Genomic DNA, 13,946 nt, shown 5'->3' with positions numbered 1-13,946 from the left:
TCAAGCGATCTCTAATTTGAACTAGAGAAAAAACAGATCCTGATTACATAGACTAGTATGTGATGCTATGAAGGGATGCTTGATCATGCCATCTGTAGGCTTCTTTGAATCACTGTGAATAAAATGTCCTCCAAATATAATCAGACAATATTGCTGTTTAATTACTAAATATAAAATGGGAAATGAATTTGGATTACTTTAGCAGAATTGGGGTAATGGTAGATCATCTCACACTGATTTTTATTTGGGAAGGTGGATGTCTTTATATTTTATTTAACATGAGACACGTTCCTTACCTTGTAGACACTGAAAAAGTCTACATCGTTTAATGTAATTTTTCTCTGTTTAGTTTTTTTTCTAAATGTGTAAATGCAAAGCTTTGATATTTAGCTTTTGAATCATGATTGTAGAAATGACAACCACTCTTTGTAAGAAAACCATATTATTTTCAAACAACTGTAATCCAAATACCTATGGATAAGTGTGAGAATTCAATGTTGGATTAATACAGCTTCATGTTATAATACCTAATGTGTATTAATGTTTATTGAACTTCTTGTTTCTATGCTTCCTCTATGAACACTGTTCTTCCTGAATGTCTGGGTATCACATTTTAGGGAATATTAAAATTTCTAGTAAAATGTTATATTCTACTTATTTTATTTCTCTTATTTTTTATATTTTGTCATGGGTGGACTTCATCGCTAGCCAATTATGCTCATGACAAAGCAGTTTTGAACTATATCCAAAACAATAATTAGTTCTTCAGTTACTCCTTTCATTTATTTGTGGTCATCTATGTGATTAATCAATTTTAAGTATAAATCTCTTCTCATTATTCAGGGGGTCTGTAATGGAAACTATGGAGGTCAGGAGATTCTCAGTGTGTTGGGAGATTGATTTAGGGCAAGGACTCCGCATCAGCTGATGGCCTGTCTTTCTCTCACTGGGGCTGGTGGTCCAAGAGGATTTTACTCCTTTGAGGCCATGTGGACCATAAGGTCCACCAACCTTTGCTATAGACAAATTTATTGTCATACCAGGAAATGAGCTTGACAAAATGGTCATTGAGGGCAATGCCAGCCCTAGCATCAAAGGTGAAGGAGGGGGTGTCACTGTTAAAGTTGCAGGAGAAAATCTGGTCCTCAATATAGACTAGAAAGCCCTTGAAGGGACCCTCTGATGCCTGCTTCACTACTTTCTTGATGTCATTATTTTTGGTAGCTTTCTCCAGGTGGCAGTTCAGATCCACAACTGAAACACAGTGGTCGGAAACAGAAGGCCATGACTGTGAGCTTCCCATTCAGCTCAGAGATGACCTGGTTCACAGCCTTGGCAGTGCCAGTAGAAGCAGGGATGATCTGGGCAGCTTCTTGGCCATCACACTACAGCTTCCCAGAAGGCCTATCCACAGTCTTCTGGATGGCACTGATGGCATGGACTATTGTCATGAGTCCCTCCACAATGCCAAAGTTGTCATGGATGACCTTGGCCAGGGGGCCAAGTAGTTGGTGGTGCAGGAGGCATTGATCACAGGTTGAGAGAGTTGTCATACTTGTCATGGTTCACACCTATCACAAATATGGGGGAATCAGCAGAAGGGGCAGAGATAATGAGCTCCTTGCCTCCAACCTTTAAGTGAGCTCCACCCTTCTCCATGATAGTGAAGATACCAGTGAACCCCATAACAAACTCAGCACCAGCATCACCCCGTTTGATGATGGTAGAATCTTGATCCTGGAGGATGAAGATGTAATTTCCATTGTATGACAAGCTTCCTGTTCTTGGCCTTGACTGTGCCTTTGAGCTTGCCATAAGTAGAACAATACTGGAACATGTAGACCATGTAGTTGAGGTCAATGAAGGGGCCATTGATGGCAACGGTATTCACTGGGCCAGAGCTGAAATCAGCCCTGGTGATCAGGAGCCCAATATGGCCAAATCTGTTCACTCTGACCTTCACCATCATGTTTCAGGATTGAGGCTGGTACTGAGGAGGAAAGGGCCACCATCTTTAGAACAGGAGGAGCAGAGAGCCACAAGAATATACTTCTTGAACATTTATAGTGTGTCCAGTACTACAGCAGGGAATACAAAAGAACTAAGAAACATGGCTTATGTCCTTAAAGCTCTGCAAGTTTGTTTGGGTGCCAGAATGAACAAATATCATCATTATTATCAGAAAAGATAAAGGTAAAAATAGCATTAAGTCAATAAATGCAAGATGAATTTAAAAAAAGGACAAGGTCAGCATGGGCTCAGTATTCTTTTCATAATATCCCAGTGAGGTAGAAATTATTTCATTCTTTATAGATGAGGAAAGTGAATATCAGGAGGTTAAGCAAGTCTGGGGAATTTGACTCCAGAGTTTATGTTCTTTCTGTTGTGTCACCATGTTCGAGAAGGCGGGGTTGGTACTCAAGCTGAGTTTTCATAAAAATCTGTTGGGTTGAAATAAACAGAGGGTAGGAAAGAACATGGGAAATCAGAGAAGGCTTGCCTGATGAGCCAGAGGTGTGTGTTGTCTATTAAGATGAGTGGGACTTTGGGCCAGAAATAGATCTTGGAAGCCTTACACACTAAGGAGCTAATTCTTTTTGTGATACATTCCAGAGTACCAAAAATTGCATAGTTAAATGACAATTTACGAAGATTTCTTTAGTAGGTGAGGATGGATAATATGGAGATAAAATAGTTGCAACCAGAGGACAATTTTTCTGGGAGAGGTTTCAAAGAAAATATTGCATTGGATATAGGGTTGGAACAAGGCACCTCTTTCCATTATTTTAAACTGAGCTTTGGAATGAGTGGTGTATATTCATCTTTTATATTTTTGCATCTCCTATTCTCTTCTCAGCCCACTCAGTGTGGCTCTGTAACAATCATTTCCAGTTATATTGCTCAACAATAGAATAATTTACAAGGGACTACATATTTACTTGTTTATTTTAGGTTTTCTTCACCAGAATAGAAAAAAATTTATCTTGCTCCTCTCAGTATCCTTAAAACCTTAAATATATCCTGGCATAGTAGATGATGTAGAAATATGCTTTTGAAGTTTTATATTGTTGGCTTTTGTTTAAATCATTATATTATAATATCTTTCAGGCTTAGTGTGTGGACATATTTGCATGGCAAGATTAGAAATGTATATTACGCAATGCTTAGCAAAGGAGCTCATGGGAGAATCACATACAGGAATGTAACTAAGTTTAAAATGATGATGGCCTACCTAATTCCAATTACTCAGAAGCTGATTAGTTTGCGAATCATCCACAGGCCCCCTGCTTCTCTTCTTTCTAACTGCTGCCAACTTTTCGCTAATTTTGTGCTCATTAGCACTTCCTCTAGAGCTTGGACAAGGCAAGGGTGTAACCTTTGAGTCTGTCCATTGTGCTGCTTATTAACAATTATGGGGAGGATTTGGTGACATAGAGATTGCAACTATTGGCAAAGATGAATATTTTATATTACTATGTATATATTTTATTTATTCCTATTATTATTCCTCTTTTGTAGATGACTTGCCTGAAAGATAAATGTATAATGTGAATATATCTGATGGTCTTCTGATCATGAACTTTTGTTGACATGTCCTTACATGGATTATAATAGAAATAGATATTTGAATCCAAAGGTTAAATTCAATACAGTTGTCATGGCAAAGTTATTCAGTGCAATAATGTGTATCTTTAATGTTTCTTAATGTTCAAGGAGTTAGACAAGCTGTGTAACGTTATACAAAAACATGTTTTTTAACTAAGAATAGACATACATTATATTTTAATGACTTAATTTGACTACAAACCCATCGTCGTCGGCAGCCGTCCGTCTCGAGAGACGATGGCGTAGCTTCTTGAGAGTCTATCTGCACCGCCGAGAATGGCTGTGCAGTTCGATTCGGGAGTGACAATCCCTGCCGCACTTGGTACAGGTGAAGGCAGATGGCTGTTGTTGCTGCTGCTGACGCTGCTTCCGCCTCGATCTTTTCTGGACCGCCTCCTCGTTGCGCGCAGCCTCCGCGCGTGATGTACCTTGCCTGACCGCGAGCCTCCAGGCTAGGCGGTCGTCTGCTTGAACTTCCCATGTGTTGAGATTGATGGAGCATTGTGTCATGTCCTTTTTGCAGATGTACTACAAACCCATATATAGGCAATAAAAATAACAGATTCTTGTCCTGGCCAGTGTGACTCAGTTTGTCAGACATCATTCTGCAAACCAGAAGGTTGTAGGTTTGATTCCTAGTTAGGGTACATGCCTAGGTTGTGGGTTTGGTCCCCAGTAGGAGCTCATACAGAAGGCAACCAATCAATGTTTCCGTCTCTCCTCTCTCACATCAATATTTTCCTCACTTTCTTTTTCTTTTCCCCTCTCTAAAAGAAAAAATAAAATAAAATACCAGGTTCTGTAATATATTGAATTGAAAAATAATGTGAAAATAGAAATATAAATAGAAAAGTTAGATATTATAAATTAGACATGAAAATTATATAAAAATAAATTTTAATTATAAAATCAAGTTCATTAAGTTCATTAAAATAAAATTAGTGAAAAATAGAAATATTAATAATGCAGATAATTTGCTGCAGGACTCATGAGACTTAAGATATATCCAATAGTTGCATTTTTTAAAGAAATGTAATAAAAATCCTCAACTATATAGACCTACCCCATTGTTTTATGAAAGTTTTTCCTCATGGTACAATGGTTGGAATTTGCTACATGAGAAAATTCCACTATTTTAATTAGTACAGCATTTGTGTAATTAATAAATAGTCAAGGATTACATAGGTACAGAGATCAAAGTGGAATCTTGCACTTTTATCTTTGTTGAAAACACAAAGGAAGTAAAAATAGTTGATTTTTCTGAACAAGTAAACTCAAAATGGGTTTGGGCTCAAAATTTTGCTAGGTATTTGTACAGCCAAAATAATATAAATGAAAATAAAGGGTATGGCTTGACTGAATGGCGAAAATTATAGCTTATTTGTAAAGTATTTTATTGACTTTGATTGCTGAACATCATTTGAATTAGCTTTGAATGGGTATAAATAAGTAAAATTATATCATTTAAAAATGTAATACCTAATAAATATATTTCTCAGTATAATTCAAATATACTTGTCTCAAGTTATGTCATGTTTTACTCAATATGTTTTCAAAAATTATTAAGTGCAGTGAGTGACATTCCTATTAATCAGATTTTATAGTCTCTACAAAGTTTATATAATACAAGATGAGATATTGATACATGTACAGATAAGCAAGCTTAGTAATATTCAGATTCCTAATTTTAAGTGCATTGATACTGCTGTATATCTCCCTGTGCTGCCAATGTATTATCATGATAAATTCTATTTGTATTAAGAATTCTGAGGAAAGAGACAAGCAATTTAACATAATACATTATTTATTTTAGCAATGTTTTTGACCATTGAAGAACGTGCCAGAGAAACATTTACACATCCGTCACTGACTGATGCACATTTAACTTAAAAAAGTGTTTTTGTTCATTTTAAAATTTTTACTCACAGAGAGTTGTAAATAGGACTGGTAATAAAATGCTACCCACCAGTATCAGCTGTTTATGGATGGCATCTGTTCTGAGTGGTCCGTGCCAAAGCCAGACTAGCTGTTAAATATTTTGAATACCATCCTAGTTGTAAATAAAATTTTACTGGCTTTTGTGCATGAAAACAAAAATTTTGCCAGTTGATTGCTTGTCTTAGAAAACAAAGCATTTTTATAAGATTAATGACTTTGTTCATTTATAAAATAAGCCACATTGTTTATATATATTTTTAAACTCAATAAATGCATTATTGTCACAATAAAGAGTACTGTGATTGACAGAAGGACACCCACAGATGCATTCCGAAGACACACAATTTCTTTAATAATACAAGACAAAGATACTTTCGCAGGGATTATGCAGAACAGGCATTAAAATAGCATGCTTCCAGAGAGAGGAGCTGTTTTGCAGGCTTTCACTGTTCACAAGGTCAGCTCTTCAGGAAACCACCTGTGTGGGGTGAGGAAGCCGTCAGATGCTAGGAGCTCTTCCTGTTGCCGTTTTTCAGAGAATTTCTGTCCTCCTGAGAACTCCTTTCACCTGCATAGGAATCCTGGGCCCACCTGCCACCAGGCACAAGAACTCAACAACCTTAGTGCTTTCCTCACTTATTTCTACATCCATGTGTGAAGCCCGGCAGTTCTCCAGAAGTTGCTTCAGCTGACCAGGCTTCAGGCTTGTGCGAAGCTTCCTGGGCTAGTATAATCATTTTTACTAGTCAGCTTGGCTTATTTATTTTAATGATGTAAATTGTGAAATAAATAATTCACTTATTACTTCATTACCTACTTTTCTCAGTTTTGAGCAGTTGGAACCTACCTACCAAGTTCGTTTGCTTCCTCACTCTGTATCCAAGTCAACAACATATCTATTCTCTCTTTGCCTACAGTTGCTCTCTATACAAGTAGAAGACACAATTTTATTTGTGTATATCAGATACTGTGGTTCAGTTTTGTATAGTTATCCATTTAGGGTTGGATAAACTATTTTTATTTGTAGTATGAAATGAAGGGATGACAGAGGTTCTCATTGCCCCATGAGCTCTAGAGACTCATAGTGTTTTGGTGTCTTTCCCAATGGAAGATGGAATAAATCAAGAGACTTTATCATGTTAACCAATCTAGAAAAAACACACGAGAAGATAAACACCCCCCTCTATGCATTAACAGTTGCATCCATAGAAATGATCTCATAGTTGTGAGGACTTCTTTTTTCTTGATTACTATTTTTTTTTCCTTTAGAACATAATATCCCACACATAACCATTAACTTCCATTTACCTTCTGCTTCCCTCAAAGGTGCAATAGATAAGACAGCATCAGTAACCTTTTTCACAGTACTAAGACAAAACAAAGGCAAAATAAACCTAGGTTATACAATAGGTACGGAGCACCCAGGAATCCAATGTAAGAACATATAATAACCCAATATGCCAAAATGTCTGCTTCCCCGTCCTTCTTAAGAGCACAATTGTCCTTAATATATACAATTAAAAGGTAGAAGTGGTTCTTTTCAGGTGAGTTCATCTTTACCAGGTACATGGAGCAAAAATTTTCATAGCTGCAAAACAGAAATTCTTTGATATTTGTTTTCAAATTTCAAAAATTTGGGGTGAGGAGAATCTGTGCAAAAGCTGGAATAAATTAAGTATGCTAAAGACTCTTGCTTTTAAAACTGGACTCAGAGCATTACATCTCTGTTTTGAGTTTTATCTTAATTACAAAACAGGACATGTTTAGGAAAATAAATAAGAAATTTAAAAAACTGCTAATAATTCTAGTCTGTTTTGTTAGCTCCTAAATCCCACCCCTCAAATGTAACTAACCCTTATCTGATCCTTCTGCATCATTTTCTTAGCTTATATAAATGGTAAACATTTGTATTTTTCCTTTCTCCTCTTCTTTTGTTAAACAAATATGGGATCCTAGTACAGAAATTAGTGTGAAATGGTCTTTTATTTAATATATAATGGCCACCCTTGCAAGTCAATATACAATGCTCTGACTTTCTTCCAAATAAGTACATAATATTCTATAGTGTGGACATTCTGAAAGCTATCCAACCATTCTCCTGTAAGTGGATATAATGGCTTTTGTTATGTTCATTTTCCGATATTTGTGACAATCAAGCACAACTGCCATCAACATCTGCCTCCCTCTGCTTCCCTGTACCCTTTTGCACCAGCAGCCCTTCTGTTTCTCCAGTGGAGATTCCCAGAAGTGAACTGCTGTGTCAATGAATGTGTGTATATGTCCTTCTTTTTACTTATGGTGAGGTTTTATGAACTCACATTCCTTCCATTAATACTAATACTGAATATTATAGTTCTTTTAATTGTTATTAATTCAAAAGGTAAAAAATGGTATTTTGTGTTGTTTCAATCAGTATGTTCCTGATTATCAGGGGGTTGAGAATCTTATTCTACACTTATTGTGCATGTGCATGGCCTCTTCTGTGAATCCTTTTCTTATAAATTTGTAAATACTTTTGTAACTTTATAGATATTAACTTTTTTCATATGTGTTATAGATATTTTTATTTATTTGGTGTTGGAATAGGCAGTTTATAATTCTTACGTGGTCATATATATTTATCTTTCTTTTTAATTTGTTTTAATATTTTAAAAATTCTCTTTGGTTGAAAGTAGGAGTTCTAACTTTTCTATTTTGTACAGATAGATAATTACAACAATTCTGAAATAAAATCCACCTGTGTTATTTACTGTTTTCCTAGGTATCTCTCTCTACTTGAGGACTTTTTATTTGATTTCAATGGCTTATTTTGCTATTGAGGTGCTTATAACTATTATTTTATAAAATAAAATTTTATTTAAAAACATGGTTACATTCTTTAATAAAATTTTACAACTTTTTCTCATAGCTCCCAAAGTATATTTTTATAAAATTTGCTTTAAAGTTTTTGATATTTTTCTTTCCATATTTTTTTCCAGATTTAATGTGTTTTATTGATTAAATTATTACATTTGTGCCAATTTCCCTTCCCTCTGCTCCCCTCCACCCGGTGGCCCCCCTCCCTCCAGTTGTCCCCCCCTTTTAGATTATGTCCATTAGTTGTGCATACAGTTCCTCCCAACCTCTCTCCGTCTATTCCATTCCCTCCTACCTTGATCCCCAATTCCTATATCATCTCCCTCCCTTTCCCCATTCCCCCTCCCTGTTGACCTCCCCCCAATATGCTTCCCGTACCCACAGTTCCTCTTCCCCTCTCGTTGCCTATTTAGTTTGCCTTTGTTTCATCTCCCTAGCTTCTGTTTTTTTTTTAAACCAGTCCCTTTAACATCTCATATAACAGTGGTTTGGATCTAATGAACTCTTTCAGTTTTATTTTGTCCTGGAAACACTTTCTCTGTCCTTCTATTCTGAATGACAATTTCGCTGGATAGAGAGTATTCGTGGTTGTAGGTTTTGGATTTTCATTACTTTGAATATTTCTTGCCAGTCTCTTCTTGCCTGTAGGGTTTCCCTTGAGAAGTCAGCTGATAGTCTAATTGGGACCCCTTTGTACATAATTCTTTTCTTCTCTCTTGCTGCTTTTAAGATTCTCTCTTTATCTTTAATTTTTGACATTTTGATTATAATGTGTCTTGGAGTGGTTCTCCCTGGGTCCAGTCTCTTGGGAACTCTCCTTGCTTCCTGGACCTGCAGGTCTATTCCCTTTCCCAAGTCTGGGAAGTTCTCCTTTATTATATTTTCACTCAATTTTTCAAGTTCTAGTTCATCTTCCTCATTCTCTGGCAAACCAATGATTCTTATGTTGGGCCTTTTATAACTGTCCCAGAGGTTTCTGATCCTTTCGTTGTTGCTTCCCATTACCTCTCGCTGCATTGGTTGACTGCTTGTTCCTTCTCCATATTCCAGTTTGTTGAAATGAACTCTGGATTTTATTTCCTTTCCTTCTGTCTCGTATACTGTTTTGTTCCTTTCGTTATGAAAGTTTTTCGCTTCTTTCATATCTTTTTCCTGCTCTTTTGTGAATTCTGTAAGCCACCTGATAACAATGGCCCAGAACTGAGCCTCTGACAGGTTTCTTATCTGTTCATCTGTCAGGTTCTCTATCTGCTGCCTGGTGAGTTGTGTTACCGGTATTTCTAAAGTTGCCTGCCTCATTTTGACAGATGCTTTTTGTTTTCTTGGGCTGGCTGTCGGGGGCAGTGCCTGTGTACGCGTCACAAATTAGCGACCGGCGCCTGCTTGTCCGCGACCTATTTCGCAGCCCTGTGGTGCTTTCTTTGGGGGCGGGGGTCCAAGATGGATTCACACAGTTATTCAGCTAGGAGACCGGGATCCGTCCTCCCGCCCCCCTGGGCCTCACTGTTAAAGGCGATGCGGCGGCCGCTCTCCCCAGCTCCGGAGTCGCGCACCGCCAGGGGCTTGGCCACCGGGACTCCTCGCCGGGGTCGCGCACCGCCAGGGGCTTGCGTAGCCGCTCTCCCCAGCTCCGGAGTCGCGCACCGCCAGGGGCTTGCGTAGCCGCTCTCCCCAGCTCCGGAGTCGCGCACCGCCAGGGGCTTGGCCACCGGGACTCCTCGCGCCCGCCGCTCCGGGTGCCACCGCAAACAGCACTGCCCACTTTAACTCTTACCTGCCCAAATGGCACCGCTGGTTTATAACTTCATATGTTGGACTTCCGTGTAGTTTTATTTTCTGGAATTTCTAGTTATCCTTTGTTTTGAAGTAGTTGTATTCCTTTATAGTTGTAGAGGGAGACCTAGCGTGTCCGTCTAAGCCTCCATCTTGGCCGGAAGTCTTTCTTTCCATTTTTTGAGGTTTGATGTTTTAGCTTAAGTTGGAGGCATTTATCTCGTTAGCATATCAGTGTAGAATTATTAATATTTTTTCTAAGAGTATATCATTTTTTTATGTCTTGAAAAATGGTGAATGTTTCAAAGTGAAATCTAAGGAAAAATAAAGAAAAATCTGAATCAGCTATGCATATAGACTTGCCTAAATAGCAGTGCTCTTTTTCTGGGTGTAATGGCCCATCAACTAGCTACCAAGTGTTGAAAATAATGCATAAAAAGTGTGGAAGAAAATAAGGTGCAACTCCTAGTCAATCAGTTCATTAGAATACATCCGGAAAGCCAAGGAGAAGAAAAATGTCACCCTCAGAAAACTGGTATCTCATTCAGGATACTGAGTAACTTTCTATAAAAAGAAACTATTAGTTGATAAAAATAACTTAAATATCTATTTCCAAATTTCCAATAACTATTTCCTGTGTATGTCCTAAGTGGAACTTGATCAAGATATCAATTAGTAGAATCATACTTGATTTATTTCTTGAGTAATGAAACCCAAACTAGAGTAAGGCATTTTAAAATATAAAGGAAATAGAATTATTTTATATTTTTTAGTTGAAGTGGAAATTTACAGTAATTTAGATATGGATATAACTTACAGCAAAGGAATCAATACATATGTTATTATTCTCTCTCAAACGACAGTATCTTCTTTTCCAACAAAAAAAATTCCAATAACATCAATTTTTGAAAATATTTATAGGCTTAAATTTCTACCCATGGCTACATAAAATACTCATCTTTTAGTTTTATTGTTTTGGTAACTTTTGTGATAGAACCATTTTTTTGACCAGATACAATAATGAAATAAAACAATCACTGACATCTCTTGGATCCTTTTATAAACCAGTGATCACAAAATGAATATCACCCATTTGAGACTTACTTTGAGTTTTTTACCTAAAAATAAAAGGTCTTTCAAAGTGCAAGAATCACTAATTTAAGATAAAAATAATGGCTGTTTATGAAGCACTGATTCAGGCAGAAACCCAAATAGTGTTCTGATTAGAAGACAAAAGCAAGAGAAAGGGAATTTATCAAAAAGGAAAGGAGAACAATTACATCAATAAAAGGAAGAAATTTCTGTAAGTGCAGGTAAGCTAATATAGTGCTGCTAATGTTAAACAACATTTTTAATGTTCAGTCTCATAGTTATCAGTTCATACTGATCAACATACTATCTGCTTTCTTTTTATCCTTGCAAACAGTTCTTTGGTGTATGGTGTTGTTCAGGCCCAGATCTAAGGTTATTTTTGCCCTGTGTTAACATTCCATACACCTGTTGGAGGTTCCTGATCCAAGAGAGAAAATGTGTCCAGGATGATCCTGCAGAGACAGGACAGTTGGAGTCCACATGGGCCTCTCTGGAACCCTTGCTGTGAGGCAGCATTTGGCTTTGATACACAGCCTTATTTTAATAATGATGCTATATTTTATTATTTTCCCGCAAGAAAGTATATGCTTGTAAACACTGTGGTTGAGTCTTGCAAGTCTTATTAGTGTTTACTTTACTTGTCTTTGATGTCTGATTGTCACTGTTAGTGTAGATGCCTGAGCATATTTTACTGAAGCTTTCAGAATACATTTACATACACACATGCACATCATTAGCCTCTGTATTGGATAAGTTATTCTTTCTCTTACTCCATCTTATGGTGACTTCTTTGATTTTTCATATTCTTTAAATACACTATGCTTTTGACTAGGACAACAGTTATAAAGGTTGCTGCTAAGATAAAATATTAGAGAATATTTCTGACATCGAAAAGATTAATTTGCATTTAATATACTGTTATACTGTGTACTAATGGAGTAATGCTGCATGGGCAACAGCAGACCCTCCATATCACCCTGTCCAGGCTCTGTAGCTTCAGCTTCACTGGAGAGGACACTCCAGCGTCATCGCAAGATGTCGATTCAACACGGGAGGAGACAGATACCGTGTCACTCCCGAGTCGGACTGCACAGCCATTCTTGGCGGTGCAGATAGACTCTTAAGAAGCTACACCATCGTCTCTCGAGACGGAACACGGGAGGAGACAGATACCGTGTCACTCTCGAGTTGGACTGCACAGCCATTCTCGGCGGTGCAGATAGACTTGTAAGAAGCTACACCATCGTCTCTCGAGACGGATGGCTGCCGACGAATGGAGTAATACCACTAGTCCATTGCAGAAAATTGTTTTTTTAGTGACAAGGTCAAAGAACATATTTCTGGAGACTCAAAGAGATATGCTGGTATTCTACAAACATTTCTCCACTACTAAGCCATTCTCCAGTGAAGTTTCCCATAAACAAAATATTCTTGTTGTTGTCATTCAAACAGTGACAAAGTATTAAAACATATGAAGTTGCTTACTAATATTGCAGTTATTGTCTTTCTGGGTACCATTCTCCATCATTTTGAACTTAGGCGTAATCATGTGATTTTTTTTTTCTCCAATGAAATACTGTCTTAAGTGATATAAACCACTTTTGGATAGGGCAAGGGTTTTCAATTTCCTTCTGAAGACAATGGAAGCATATGAGAAGATGGATTCCCTGTGCTGGACATAAATCAGTAGCAAGAAAAAAAAGCAACTTTTGTATGTTAAGACATGAGAGGTTTTTTTTGTTCTTGTTGTTCTATTACAGTTGTCCATTTTTTCCCCATTGCTCTCCCGATCCCCTCTTCCACAGTCAGTTCCCACCTTGTTGCCCATGTCCATGGGTCATTTATACTAGTTTCTTGACTAAACCCTTCCCCTTTTTTCCCCGCTTCTCCCCCCACTCCCCTCTGGTCTTTGTCAGTCTGTTCCTTATTTCCATGCCCTGGTTCTATTTTGCTCATTTGTTTGTTTTGTCACATCTGTCAGAAAGACATAAGAGTTTGTTACTGCAGCATAACCTAACCTATGCTAGCTAATATAAGGTATTACTATTGTAAAAAAAGAGACAACAGACCCACCATAGAGTCATTTGTACTAAGCCCATGTCACCAAACCAAGACTTTAAAACCATTTTGGAATTACCTGGTCATTACTAATGAGGTAATGTGATTGATAGACTCCTTCTGTCCCCTAAAGGAAGGTGACTTTGCCATGAACAATCTATTTTCTGCTAGTAACTTCCTTGTCCCACCCAATTCTGCCTATAAAAGTTTGTCATTTTGTACAGCCTTTCAGAGTTTTTTTATCTGCTAGATTCATTGATCATTACTATATTGGTTAAAAGACCTTTAAAATTTACTCAGTTAAATTTATTTTTAACACTATTTTACATCTGCCTCTTGGTACATAGTAAACTTCTGGGATATACTGCCTTATATAAATTCTAGAATACATTATTTGTTGAACGATTCTGCCATAAGAACTGCTTTTCCAAGATGTTTAAGAAATTTTCTTTTTTATTCATGGAATATTTTTGCAAATTAGTTTTCAATGGTTTTTTTTACATTGTGTAACTAGAAATGATTCTTTCCTAAAACTTGTGTGTTGGGTTAGAGTTAAATGGAATATATATAATATAATATAATATAATATAATATATATATATATTCCTTCAAAGAGCCATTTA

General features: G+C 37.1%; 1 pseudogene; it reads right to left on the bottom strand.

The window, feature by feature from the left end:
* Positions 1-943: 943 nt before the first annotated feature.
* LOC150021183 (glyceraldehyde-3-phosphate dehydrogenase pseudogene) lies at positions 944-1,966 on the bottom strand (annotated as a pseudogene).
* Between the last annotated feature and the right edge of the window lie 11,980 nt (positions 1,967-13,946).

The sequence above is a fragment of the Furipterus horrens genome, unplaced genomic scaffold, assembly GCF_987537825.1.
Source record: "Furipterus horrens unplaced genomic scaffold, mFurHor1.1.pri manual_scaffold_1, whole genome shotgun sequence".
NCBI classification, from domain to species: Eukaryota; Metazoa; Chordata; class Mammalia; order Chiroptera; family Furipteridae; genus Furipterus; species Furipterus horrens.
Note: the sequence above shows the minus strand (reverse complement) of the source record. Positions and strands in the feature narration are given on the sequence as shown.